The sequence below is a fragment of the Salvelinus alpinus genome, chromosome 16, assembly GCF_045679555.1.
Source record: "Salvelinus alpinus chromosome 16, SLU_Salpinus.1, whole genome shotgun sequence".
Classification (NCBI taxonomy): domain Eukaryota; kingdom Metazoa; phylum Chordata; class Actinopteri; order Salmoniformes; family Salmonidae; genus Salvelinus; species Salvelinus alpinus.
Window position 1 is genome coordinate 5,233,577 of NC_092101.1, and position 12,229 is coordinate 5,245,805.

Sequence of the window (12,229 nt, forward strand, 5' to 3'; positions counted from 1 at the left end):
ATCTGGTACTCCCTGTATATAGCTCCATGCTTGTGTATTTATTCCTCGTGTTACCATTATTTACTATACTTATTATATATATTTTTTTACTCTGCATCGTTGGGAAGGGCTCGTAAGCAAGTATTTTAGGGTAAAGTCTACACTCCTAGAAAAAAGGTGCTAAGTAGAACCATATAGGGTTATTTGGGGCTGTATATGGTTCTACCTAGAACCCTTTATGAAGGGTTTTGCCTAGAACAGTCTATGAAGGGTTCTACCGCGAACCCTTTCATCTTTGTACGGTTCTTCCTAGAACCCTCTATGAACGGTTCCACCAGCCGTTTTAGCCTTTAAAATGAAATGATTTATGACAATACATTACATATATGACAAGGCCTTTCTTTGAGGGCCTAGTTATACCTAGTGATGTTACGTTTGATACCAGAGCTCAGAGGAATTCGTCGAAATCGCTAAGCAGCTAACTTCGAAGCAGTGTGCCAATGCCTGTGACACTTTCTCTGAGGTACGTCATCAATGATGTCCGACGCTTTGTTTGACCACGTGCTTTTTCAATTGGGTGTTGCAAAACGCAAGATCCCACTGGGGTTCCGGTGAGTTCTTCAATTCCAAGCTGCTTTCACCGCTACACCATGCTGATCAAAGACTCAAGCAATAAACCTTTTTTTCAACACAGTTGGCAAGAAATACTCAACGCTTCAGGAAGCTTTGTTTCCCCATCACCAGTGTTACGCCTGTATTACAGGCCACATCAGGACTGCAAGTGACATCATGCTGGCTTGCAAAGGGATATGTAATTCCTGTTGGAATTCAGCCAGAGTTAGGATATCCAATGAGTGGAATTGATAATCACCCACCACCTGCATTTAGAATACCTGCCAGGGTAGTGAGTATTGAAAATTGAGACTAGCTCAATAATCTAAACTGGAATAACCATCTCAGTAATGGGTGCAATAAATCTGATTATTAACAGACTGGATTAGTTTAGAAAACGGTATGTTATTTATCTTTGTGTAGTATAACATCAATCAACCAATCAATGTGACCACAAAAACAGATATTGCTGTAAAACAAACAATTCAGAAAATCTCCCTGCAATAGAGCATGCTGGGTAATATTATATCTGGTTTTGTGTAGCACCCTTCTTGCCTTCCCTGGAATCATTCTTGCCTTCCAAAGAATCATCAAATAATCCTTTCTTCCTAAAAGGGTTCTTCTGATCAAAACAGTTTTTGATAGAACCCTATCCCTCCGAAAATAACAATTTTTGGAGTGTACACCCGTTGTATTCGGCGCATGTGACAAATACAATTTGATTGATGTCGTTTGACATTTTGGCAGTGTTGAATTTGTAGCTGAACTCTGAAGACATCAAATATTGTATTTCATTATTAAAATGATCATAAAACAGAAATGTTGGAACACAATACCTCCTCTCCAAACTGTGGGATGATGTTGAGCTACACATCGCCCTCCAGTGAAAAACAGAGAGTAAAACAGTGAGACTCTGGTTCATTTGATGCAGCTGTCATACAGTAATGCATTTCAGCCATCCAAATCAAATCCTCAAATGTGGTGTGTGTGTGCGTGCACGTGCGTGTGCTCGCACGTGCAATTGAGTGCACAGTCTGCAGGAAGTAATAAAAATCGATTGAGTACACAGCCTCCTGAATGGAACACAAATCTATTGACTCCAGTCCACACACTGACTCCTTCAACACTGACTATACCGTTACCAAAATACTTGACACATTGTATGCCTAACATATTCCTTGGCTAATTCCACCAAGTTGCCAGACACTATTTGTTTTGGCACATGTTGCTATAGGCCTGCTTTGGACCTGTGTCTGTTTCATAAATGGTATCTAATCAGTGTGCCTCAGGTCTTCCCAAAACCCCAGGTTTTGTGTCACCATCCAGAGTGCCAACATCTAAAAGCTTTACCAACAATATTGAATAAGAATGGTCATGTGATTCTGTACTAACCTGTTACATTGGTATTCAGCGACATTGGTATTCCGTATACAGCTACACATCCTGATACATTCCTGAAGCTAATTGCACATCAAAGGGAGACATGATGAGCTGAAAATGTACTTACTATGATTGTGATATGCGGTTGTCCCACCTAGCTTTCTTAAGACAAATTATCTAAGTGTATGTTGCTCTGGATAAGAGTGTCTGCTAAATCAGGGGTTCCCAAACTCATTCCAGCATTGAGCAGCATCCCCCGCACGCCACGTCTATTTCTATGCGCACAAGCACCATTAATGATTAACAACAAAAAAAGAAACAGAATGACGTTCACATTCAATGCGGGGCTGTAGAGGCTGTGCTTTGGCAAAGTGGGTGGGGTTATATCCTGCCTGTTTGGCCCTGTCCGGGAGTATTGTCGGACGGGGCCACAGTGTCTCCTGACCCCTCCTGTCTCAGCCTCCAGTATTTATGCTTCAGTAGTTTATGTGTCGGAGGGCTAGGGTCAGTCTGTTATATCTGGAGTATTTCTCCTGTCTTATCCGGTGTCCTGTGTGAATTTAAGTATGCTCTCTCTAATTCTTTCATTCTCTCTGTCGGAGGACCTGAGCCCTAGGACCATGCCTCAGGACTACCTGGCCTGATGACTCCTTGCTGTCCCCAGTCCACCTGGCCGTGCTCCAGTTTCAACTGTTCTGCCTGCGGCTATGGAACCCTGACCTGTTCACCGGACATGCTACCTGTCCCGGACCTGCTGTTTTCAACTCTCTAGACACCGCAGGAGCGGTAGAGATGCTATGAAAAGCCAGCTGACATTTACTCCTGAGGTGCTGACCTGTTGCACCCTCGACAACCACTGTGATTATTATTATTTGACCCTGCTGGTCATCTATGAACATTTGAACATCTTGGCCATGTTCTGTTATAATCTCCACCCGGCACAGCCAGAAGAGGACTGGCCACCCCTCATAGCCTGGTTCCTCTCTAGGTTTCTTCCTAGGTTCTGGCCTTTCTAGAGAGTTTTTCCTAGCCACCGTGCTTCTACACCTGCATTGCTTGCTGTTTGGGGTTTTAGGCTGGGTTTCTGTACAGCACTTTGAGATATCAGCTGATGTAAGATAAATAAATTTGATTTGATTTGAATGCTAGAAAATAAATGATTATATTAATTATTCAACGCAAAAACAAATAATAATAATAATAATACATTGATGAAGAAAATACTAATGAGGCAGTTCAGGTGACGACTCCAGAAGGGCTTATTACGTAAATTGTACGTTATTTTTTCAGATGGAATATAGGAAGTTTGTTCTTTTAGCCACTCTTCCATATAATAACTGTGCATGTATTGGCTGCAATGACTGCCAATTTAATTAATCTGGTTTTGCTACTAGTTTTAACTGGTAGAACAGAGTCATCTCCAAGAAGAATAAGGGAAGGATCTAGTGGTACCGTCATATTAGTGACCTGTGATAAGATCTGAATAATGTCTTTCCAATAATTGCCTAGTTCACGGCAGGAACTATGTATGCATAAGTGTGCCCACCCCCGTTTTACACCTAGGGCAACATTTTCAATATTTAGAATTGATCTTATACAGTCTCTCTTGTGTAAAGTAGACTCTATGTAAAATATTGAATTGCATCAACTTGTGCCTTGTGTTAAATGAAAGACGCTGAGCATCTAAAAAGAGCTTTCCCCATTTCTCATCCTCAAAAATGAGACTAAGGTCATCATGCCACTTCATGCAAGCCTTCAGAGCTTCATCGTTTCCCAACAGAGCTTGAAGACTGGAGTACATGTAAGAAATTAAACCTTTTACCCCTTTCCTCTCGAGCAACATTTGATCAGTTATAGGTTTACTCATGGGCTAAATCCTACCTCCCTGCTGAGTGGCAATATAGTGCCTAACCTGTAGGTACTTGAAGAAATGAGTTTGAGGTAACTGAACATTTGATGTTTGAAAAAATCTTTGGGAATAGGAAAGGGAAAGGTTTGAAAAAGGTACAAGAATCTTGGTAATATATTCATCTTTACACAATTGACCCGCCCAATAAGAGAAATTGGTCAATTCTGTCATCTATCCAATTATTTCCCAACCTTTTTGAGAAGTGGAGTATAGTTCATTTGATAATCATTTCAGAAGGAATTTGCAATCCAAGATATGTCCTTTTCTGAGGTCTCCAAGAAAATGGCTGGTCTAAGATTGGGTTATGCATAACTGCCCTGTTACAAGGCATAATTATACTCTTTGATAGGTGTATTTTATGTCCTGAAAAGGTCCCATATTCTTTCAGGGTGTCAACTAATGCTCGGAGTGAAATTTCTGGTTTAGTGAGGTAAAGCAAAATGTAATCAGCATATAGAATACAGCATATAGCATATAGCGCGCCCACCTATACGAACACCATGGATGGATGGATGAGATCTAAAAGCTTCTGCCAGTGGCTCTATGGCCAAAGAACAAAGGACAGGACTAGCGGGACAACCCTTTCTTGTGCCACGTGATAGAGAGAACTGTGAGGAAACATTTCCATTAGTCAGGATCTGAGCCAGCAGACAGTAATCTAATCAGACCTACATACTTAGGTCCAATATTCATCCTCTGTAAAACTTCTGTAAAACAGATCTGTAAAACAGATAGTTCCATTCTATGCGGTCAAAAGCTTTTTCCGCATCTAATGAAGCCGCCACTACAGGTTCTTGGTCATTCTCTACATAATGCACAATATTAAATAATCTTCTGATATTATCAGGAGATGAGCGGTTTCTTACAAAGCCTGTTTGGTCCATATCAACCAAGTCAGGAAGAACCTTATCTAGTCTAAGAGCTATGAGTTTTGCAAGAATCTTATATGAAGTGTTCAATAAAGATATTTGTCTATTCGACCCACAAAGCAGAGGATCTTTCCCAGGTTTTAACAAACTGTAATCGGTGCCTGTTCAAGTGTGTCTGGGAGCTTTTCTGTCTCTATGGCATAATTAAACTTATTGCAAAGAGGCTCAATTAGTTTGGGCAAAAAGGATCGATAGAATTCAAAAGGGAATCCGTCTAACCCTGGTGATTTTCCCCCAGCAGTGTTGAAAATGTATTCCCTAATTTCCTCGGATGTAATCTCTTTCTCCAAGTACTCGCTCTACTAATCAGTTAAAGTTTGTAAATTGAGTTTGTTCAAAAACTCATGCATTGTGGCAGGGGCATCCCCTTCATACTTGTACAATGTTTCATAAAACTCCCTAAAGACTAGATTGATTTCCACAGGACTGTGAACAACGATGGTATTGGGCAGCTTAATAGAGCTAATAACTCTACTAGCTTCCGCTCGTCTTATCTGCCAAGCAAGCAACTTTCCTGCTTTATCTCCATGTTCATAGTAGTTTTGTTTTGTTCTCCTGAGTGTTTTCCGCTTTGTGGTCATCCGGGTGTTATATTCCAATCACTGTGAGTCAAATTTTTGTAGAGTTGAGTCTTCAAATGTTATATACTATGTTCAGATCTCTAATTTCTTTCTCCAACGAACCTACTTGAGCACCTGAACTAAAGGATATTATTATTTGGCCCCTCAGATATGCAAGGAGAGCTTCCCATAAAATTAGGGGAGAGGCAGAGTTGTTATTGGTACTACAAAATTTGTCAATATGAGTGTTAGAAATGTTACAAATGTGGGATTATTTAGTAAGTATCTGCCAAACCTCCACCTTCTTGAGGGTGGTTGTGTTTTACAGACTGGTACTGAAGCCAGCAGGGCAGAATGATCTTGGCAAGTACTTACACCCAGTAGTTAAACTTCCCTTGCCTGCAGGAATAAGAAATAAGTCAATTCTAGAGTAACTGTTATGGACAGGGGAGTAAAATGAGTATTCTTTAACCTTTTGGTTGTGAAATCTCCATACGTCTACCAAATCTTTAATATCAGCTTTTAAAATGTTTGCTGCCTGCATGAGGTTGATACTATTAGAGGAAGAGCTATCACTGGAAGGGTACAGTACCAAGTAAAAATCCCCTGCCATTATTATCTCTGATGATGGGCACTGTCAGCAAACACAACTTTACTGGGCAATAAAATAAATACAACAACAAAATCACATAGGTGTGGCTCGGTACTTCTTCTCAGCTTCTGCTCTGTGTCGTCTCTCTCTGTTCTTCCTCGCCATGTGCCACAGTGCTCCTTTTATGTGGCCTCCACAGCTGGTTGGCACTTTCCCCTAATTACCTCTACTTGGAGCCATCCATGTCAGGGTGCCCAGCCCGTGTACTCCCAGCAGAGGGAGCCAACGTCACAGCACGTACCTCCCCTCTATTACCAACCCCCGAGGTAGACCTCCTGGGACACCACAGCACATCAACTTCAAAAAGATGTCTTGGTAAAATGTAGGATCATCATGGTTAGGCCGATACACGTTCACAATGGTAGTGGGCTCAGTGTTAATGAAACCTTGAATGATCACAAATCTACCCCCTTTGTCTTTAATCTGAGATTGTAGTTGAAAGGGGCAATGCTTATTAATGAGTATGGCCACCTCTCTTGCCTGAGAGGTGAAAGATGAATAGTACACTTGACCCACCCACTCTCTCTTCAGTGTATCATGCTCAGAGTCAGTCAGGTGTGTCTCCTGAAGAAGCGCTATATCAACCTTATGCTAATTTAGATAATTCAGAATGTGTTTGCGCTTGACTGGGCATTTAGTACCCCTAATATTAAGTGGCATAAATGTATATTTATTAGGTGCCGACATCTTTAAAGAAAAAAAAAATTGGGAAAAATATAGAAACGAAAATTGATTTGCGTGTAAACAACTTGTACAAAATGAAATTATGAAAGTATAACATAGTAAACATCTCGGGAGCTAATACCCTGACCCTACCACAAACCCCCTCAACCCCCTCCCCAACTGAGGGAGTTAAAGGACCCATACCCTTAGACGCTAGTCTTTGAACTAGATGTACCTGCTATGCGTAGCATCGCCCAAATTAGATGTATATGGCATTAGAAGTGCATTGACTGTTCCTTGTAACATGAAAATATAGTTAGTCGAGTAACGAAATACAATTTGAATCAAAGCGACAAACATCGGCAACAATAATGACCGGACTATTTAGCCCCACTTGAGCATGTCTCAACAACAACAACAAAAAACACTCAAATGTCAACCAATCCGCATTCCCTAAGGTGCCCTGAAACCTGGGCCGTGCGGCAGCAAAAGTGATGACCACAAACTCACCCAAGCAGCACAGGAAAAAAGACATCAAGCTATGATGAATAAATGAAAACCTTTACCAGATGATAACTATCATCCCTCAAATATAAAATAGGGACAAGTAGTTAAACAATCCCCATCCTTCTGAGTTCACCCTCCCCCCAAAATATTATATATACACATGTACGCACATACACAACTGTAAAGCTATCAGCTAGCTGGCAATTAGGCGGCCAGCCAGTGAGTAGCTTATCCCTGCCTCGGTATCACTAACGCTAGCGTACCTCTAACAATAAACAAGCCTGCAAACGTAATAGCTAAAATTCCCTGAAGTAAAATAAACAACATAGTTAGGCTTGAAACCCAGTCAAAAGTCCCATAACTATTTAACCAAACCCGACTGGACCTCTATACGTAAAATACAAGTATACAGCAAAAATGTAACTACCTGGCATTGTGTGGTTGTAGCTATAGTCACACCCTTGTAAACTTAGCAAGCTGGCTAAATAGGGCAGCCAACATTAGCTATGATCCAACTTTACCTCGCCAGTCATTATCGTGCTAGCCATCTAGCCATCTAGCCAGCCAGTTGATCATATGAGTAATTTAGTTGTATCCTCATGTTCTAACAGTTCACTATCCACTGTATCGAAGTTCAAAAGACAGTTCCTCATGATGTAGTAGACGTGAACAAGTCAGGGAGTTCTTTCCTCATGTATCTTTCAGCCGTCTTCACAGAGTCAAATGTGGGCTCACCATTCTTGGTTTTGATACACAAAGTTGCCGGGTAGCACAGGCCATATGCCAAAACAGCCTGACTTAGAAGCCTCTTCAGTGGGGAGAAAGCCATCCTCCTTTTGTGTCATATGGGAGAAAGATCCGGAAAGATCATGATTCTGGAATCGCCGTACTTGAGCTCTCCCTTTGCTCGGGCAGCAGAGAGGATGTGAACAGTGTCCTGGTACCATAGAAATTTAATGACAAATGCCCTGGCTGCAATCTGGCCAGGCAGCCGCCTCCGTAGGGTGCGATGGGCCCTCTCAATTTCTAGTTGGTGCGCGGAATGTGATAGATCCAGAATTTTGGGAATCCATTACTGTAGAAATGAGATGGGGTCTCTTCCCTCCACGGCCTCCTGGAAACCTTGAAGTCTCAAATTCGAGCGCCTTTGGAAATTCTTCTCCTCGAGTTTAGCGATGGCGTCTTCCAACTTCTTGTATTTTTGGTCCATGTCCTCTCGGAGGTCCAGGATGGCAGCCTGGTGGTCAGCATGGTCTTTTTCTAACTTTGTCACTCGTCCCTTTGTGACTATATGGTCTTCGTGGAGTTTATCGACCAGCACATACATTTTGCTGAGGCGTTCAGAAAGTGTCTCTTGGATTTTTGTTATACCCTTGTCCATCTCCATTCTGAACCATGCTGGTGCTTCTTCCGAGTTAGCATCTGACGAGGCCGAAGAAGGACTGTCAGAGGGGGACATTTTTTCATGCCTCATCTGAGGCATTGACATATTGGGCATCTTTTGTTTTGGCGATAAAAGAGATGTTTTAACTTCCAACTCACTATTAACGAACGGTAAACCGTGTCAAAATGCCTTAAAAAATGTTGAAAGGTCGAGGACGCTACGCAGATGTGTCTTGTTAGAGCTTCGCCATTGCCGGAATTCGTTCTTGTTGGCCGGAGAAAAAATGTTGCAGGTTTAACCTTTAAAAGTCTGAGGTGTTGAGGGGGGTACTAAGCTAACATATGGAATTGTTTTAAGGTGGTCATACCATGGATCATTTAGCTATTCGATTTTGAATTTTAGGACCCCTTCAGGTATAAAAAAATAGATGCAAAAATAATTTGATAAAATATTGAATTTGGCCTTTACTACTATAGTCCATAGAAGCGCATTGATTAACACATTCATAAATGGCAAAAAAGACAGTCAAAAAATAAATCCTAAGGAATAAGGTTTTTAAGGGTCTGTCCTATATCTAGGAGATATAAGAATGCTCAGGAAATGTGTTTTTTAATACATATTTAACCCCTTATTTTTGTTGGCACAAAACAACCTCCATACTTCCATTCGTTTTGAATGGTTCGTGTCGTGAGAGTCTCCCCTTTCCATAGAGTGGTCATAATAGTTTGTTGGCAGTCATTTGTTGCTGTAGCTTGGCCACCTTAGACCGCAGATGGGGTAGGCCAACATAAGCGGATACAGCCCATGCAACAACAAAAAAATGCTCTCACTTAAACTGACGGATTTTGAAGGGTATTTTCTATTATGTTACTTAAATACTCTTAATAAGGAGTATAGTTTATTTCCTGCAATTCTACACATTTTTTCATGGGTGCAGAAAACATTTAGCATTTTTAAAGCAAATTTTCTTGCATTATTGCATTCTATACATTTTGCCATGACTAATGTGTATTCATGTGACATTTGAGTGACTCAAACAGTACAACAAAATCTATGGGCTAAAAAACCTAACCAAAAAACGTTAGCTGACATGGGCTAAATGATCTGGATATTTCTGACAGGTTATAAAAAGCTCTCTAAGCTATGCAATGACTGACATGACAAGAGGATAACTGATGATGCCCTACCAAATTTTGACACGGCACCTTATGCATTCTACTATTACAACTTTCAAGAGTAAGTTGTAATAGAGTCCCCCCCCCCCCCCCCCGCCACCCTACAGTTTGAGAACCACTGTGCTAAATGACTAAAATGTAAAATGTAAATGTATCAGGCATCAAGGTAAGACCCAGATGCAGACACGTTGAATTGACAAGGGTCAGGGTAGGCAGAGGTCAACAGTCCAGAGGCGGGGCAAAGGTACAGGTTGGCAGGCAGGCTCAGAGTCAGGGGAAGGCAGAGTGGTCAGACAGGCAGGCTCAGAGTCAGGACAGGCAAGGGTCAAAACCAGGAGGGCGAGGAAAAGAGATGGGAAATGGGCCGATAAACCGGGGGGAGAGTTTGCGGGATTCCACACAGAGGGGCAGATCCCTGGTGGATAGCCATACCTTCTGCCCGAGATGATACCAGGGAGCCGGGGTCCGATGGCGATCCGCTTGTTGTCAATACCTGGAGGTGGTCTTGAGGAGGGCCAACCAGGTTCTCCTCCAGATATGACGACAGCGGCGGACACCGACCTCTTGGTACGCCGACCTCTTCCTCCTGCTTGGGGAAGAGCGGGGGCTGATACCCCAGAGAACGTTCAAACTGAGATAGGCCCGTGGCAGAGCAGGGAAGGGTGTTGCGGGCGTACTTGACCCCCACCAGCTGCTGGCTCCAGGAGGTGGGGTTGGCGGAGATCAGGCAGCACAGAGTAGTCACAAGATCCTGGTTGGCTCGCTCCAACTAGCCATTGGACTGGGGGTGGAACCCAGAGGACAGGCTGGCTGATGACCCAATGAGGGCGCAGAAAGCCTTCCAGAACCGGGATGAGAACTGAGGCCCCCGGTCGGAGACCATGGCCATGGGCAGTGCATGGATCCGGAAGACGTGCTACACCATGAGCTGGGCCGTCTCCTTGGCCGAGGGTAGTTTGGGGAGAGGAATGAAGTGAGCGGCCTTGGAAAACCGGTCGACCACAGTCAGGATGGCAGTGTTGCCCTCAGACAGGGGGAGACCTGTGACGAAATCCAGGGATATGTGGAACCAGGGACAGTTGCAGAAGACCAGCCGGAGCTTACCAAGGAGTCTTATTCTGAACACAGACTGTGCAGGAGGAGAAAAACGCGGCAACATCCTGAACCATCGTAGGCCACCAAAATTGTTGTCGCACGAAGGCCAGGGCCCAACGGGAGCCCAGGTGACAGGCAAACCTGGAGGAATGGGCCCACTCCAGGACCGCAGAGCGGAGAGCATCAGGCACAAACATCCGATCATCAAGGCCCCCTCCAGGGTTCAGCTGGGACCGCTGCGCCTCCCGTACCTGAGGAGCAGCGTGGGGCTGTTGTGGCGGGACAGTGCATCCGGCTTGACATTCTTGGATCCCGGCCGGTACGAGAGGGAGAAATTGAACCGTGTGAACAGCAGGGCCCATCTGGCTTGCCTGGAGTTGAGGCGGTTGGCGGTGCGGAGATACTCCAGGTTCTTGTGGTCGGTCCACACGATGAATGGGAGTTCCGCCTCCTCCAGCTAGTTCCTCCATTCATTCTGTAAAGACCAACGCCGGAGATGAGAAGCAGGTACGGGGAGTTGACATTTAATTAGGAACAGACAAAGAGCAAGACAGAAACAGCGTCAGCACACAGATACACAATGACAAATGACAGTCAATGCAGCAGCGGAGAACAGAGAAGGGGAACTGACAAATATAGGGGAAGTAATAAACAGGTGATTGAGTCCAGGTGAGTCCAATAATAAGCTGATGCGAGTGACGGGGGTAAGGTAGGTGTGTGTAATGATGGTGGCAGGAATGCGCAATGCTGGGGAGCCTGGCACCCTCAAGCGCCAGGGGGGAAGAGCGGGAGCAGGCGTGGCAAAATGTAAATGTTGAGGATAGGGAATGCATACAAAAGGGCACCCTATTCCCTTTTTAGTGCACTACTTGTGACCCGGCCCTGCTCACAATTGGTACTTTATTTAGGGGATAGGGTGCCATTTGGGACGCATCCGTGGTGGGGGTATTTTAGACCTGCTAGGCCTAGAGTGTTTCCTTCAGCAGGGTGGTGACAGGCTGGTGTAGGCACTAGGCAGAGAGAAATGCTTCCATCTAGTGATCAAAGTCATGTTATAGCAGCTTTGTGGCCTCAGCATGAGCCCATGGCAGAAGGATATAGTGGATACTATATAGGCCAGGGATGGGTGGCCAACCCAAATTGAGAGAACTATCCACCTGCAAACTTTGGGCACCTTTGCCATTGCAGCAAACTACAAATCACCTTGCATCATAAATAACTACTCAATATTATTTGTAAATCAGTCAGTTACACAGAATTTACCATGACACTGTAGATCATGGTTTTGATGCTCTCGAACGTGGCCTTTTACTCCAACCTGATTCTACTAATTAGCATTTCATCCGAACTTTGAACTGAACGACAAGTTGAAAAATGGGGAGGG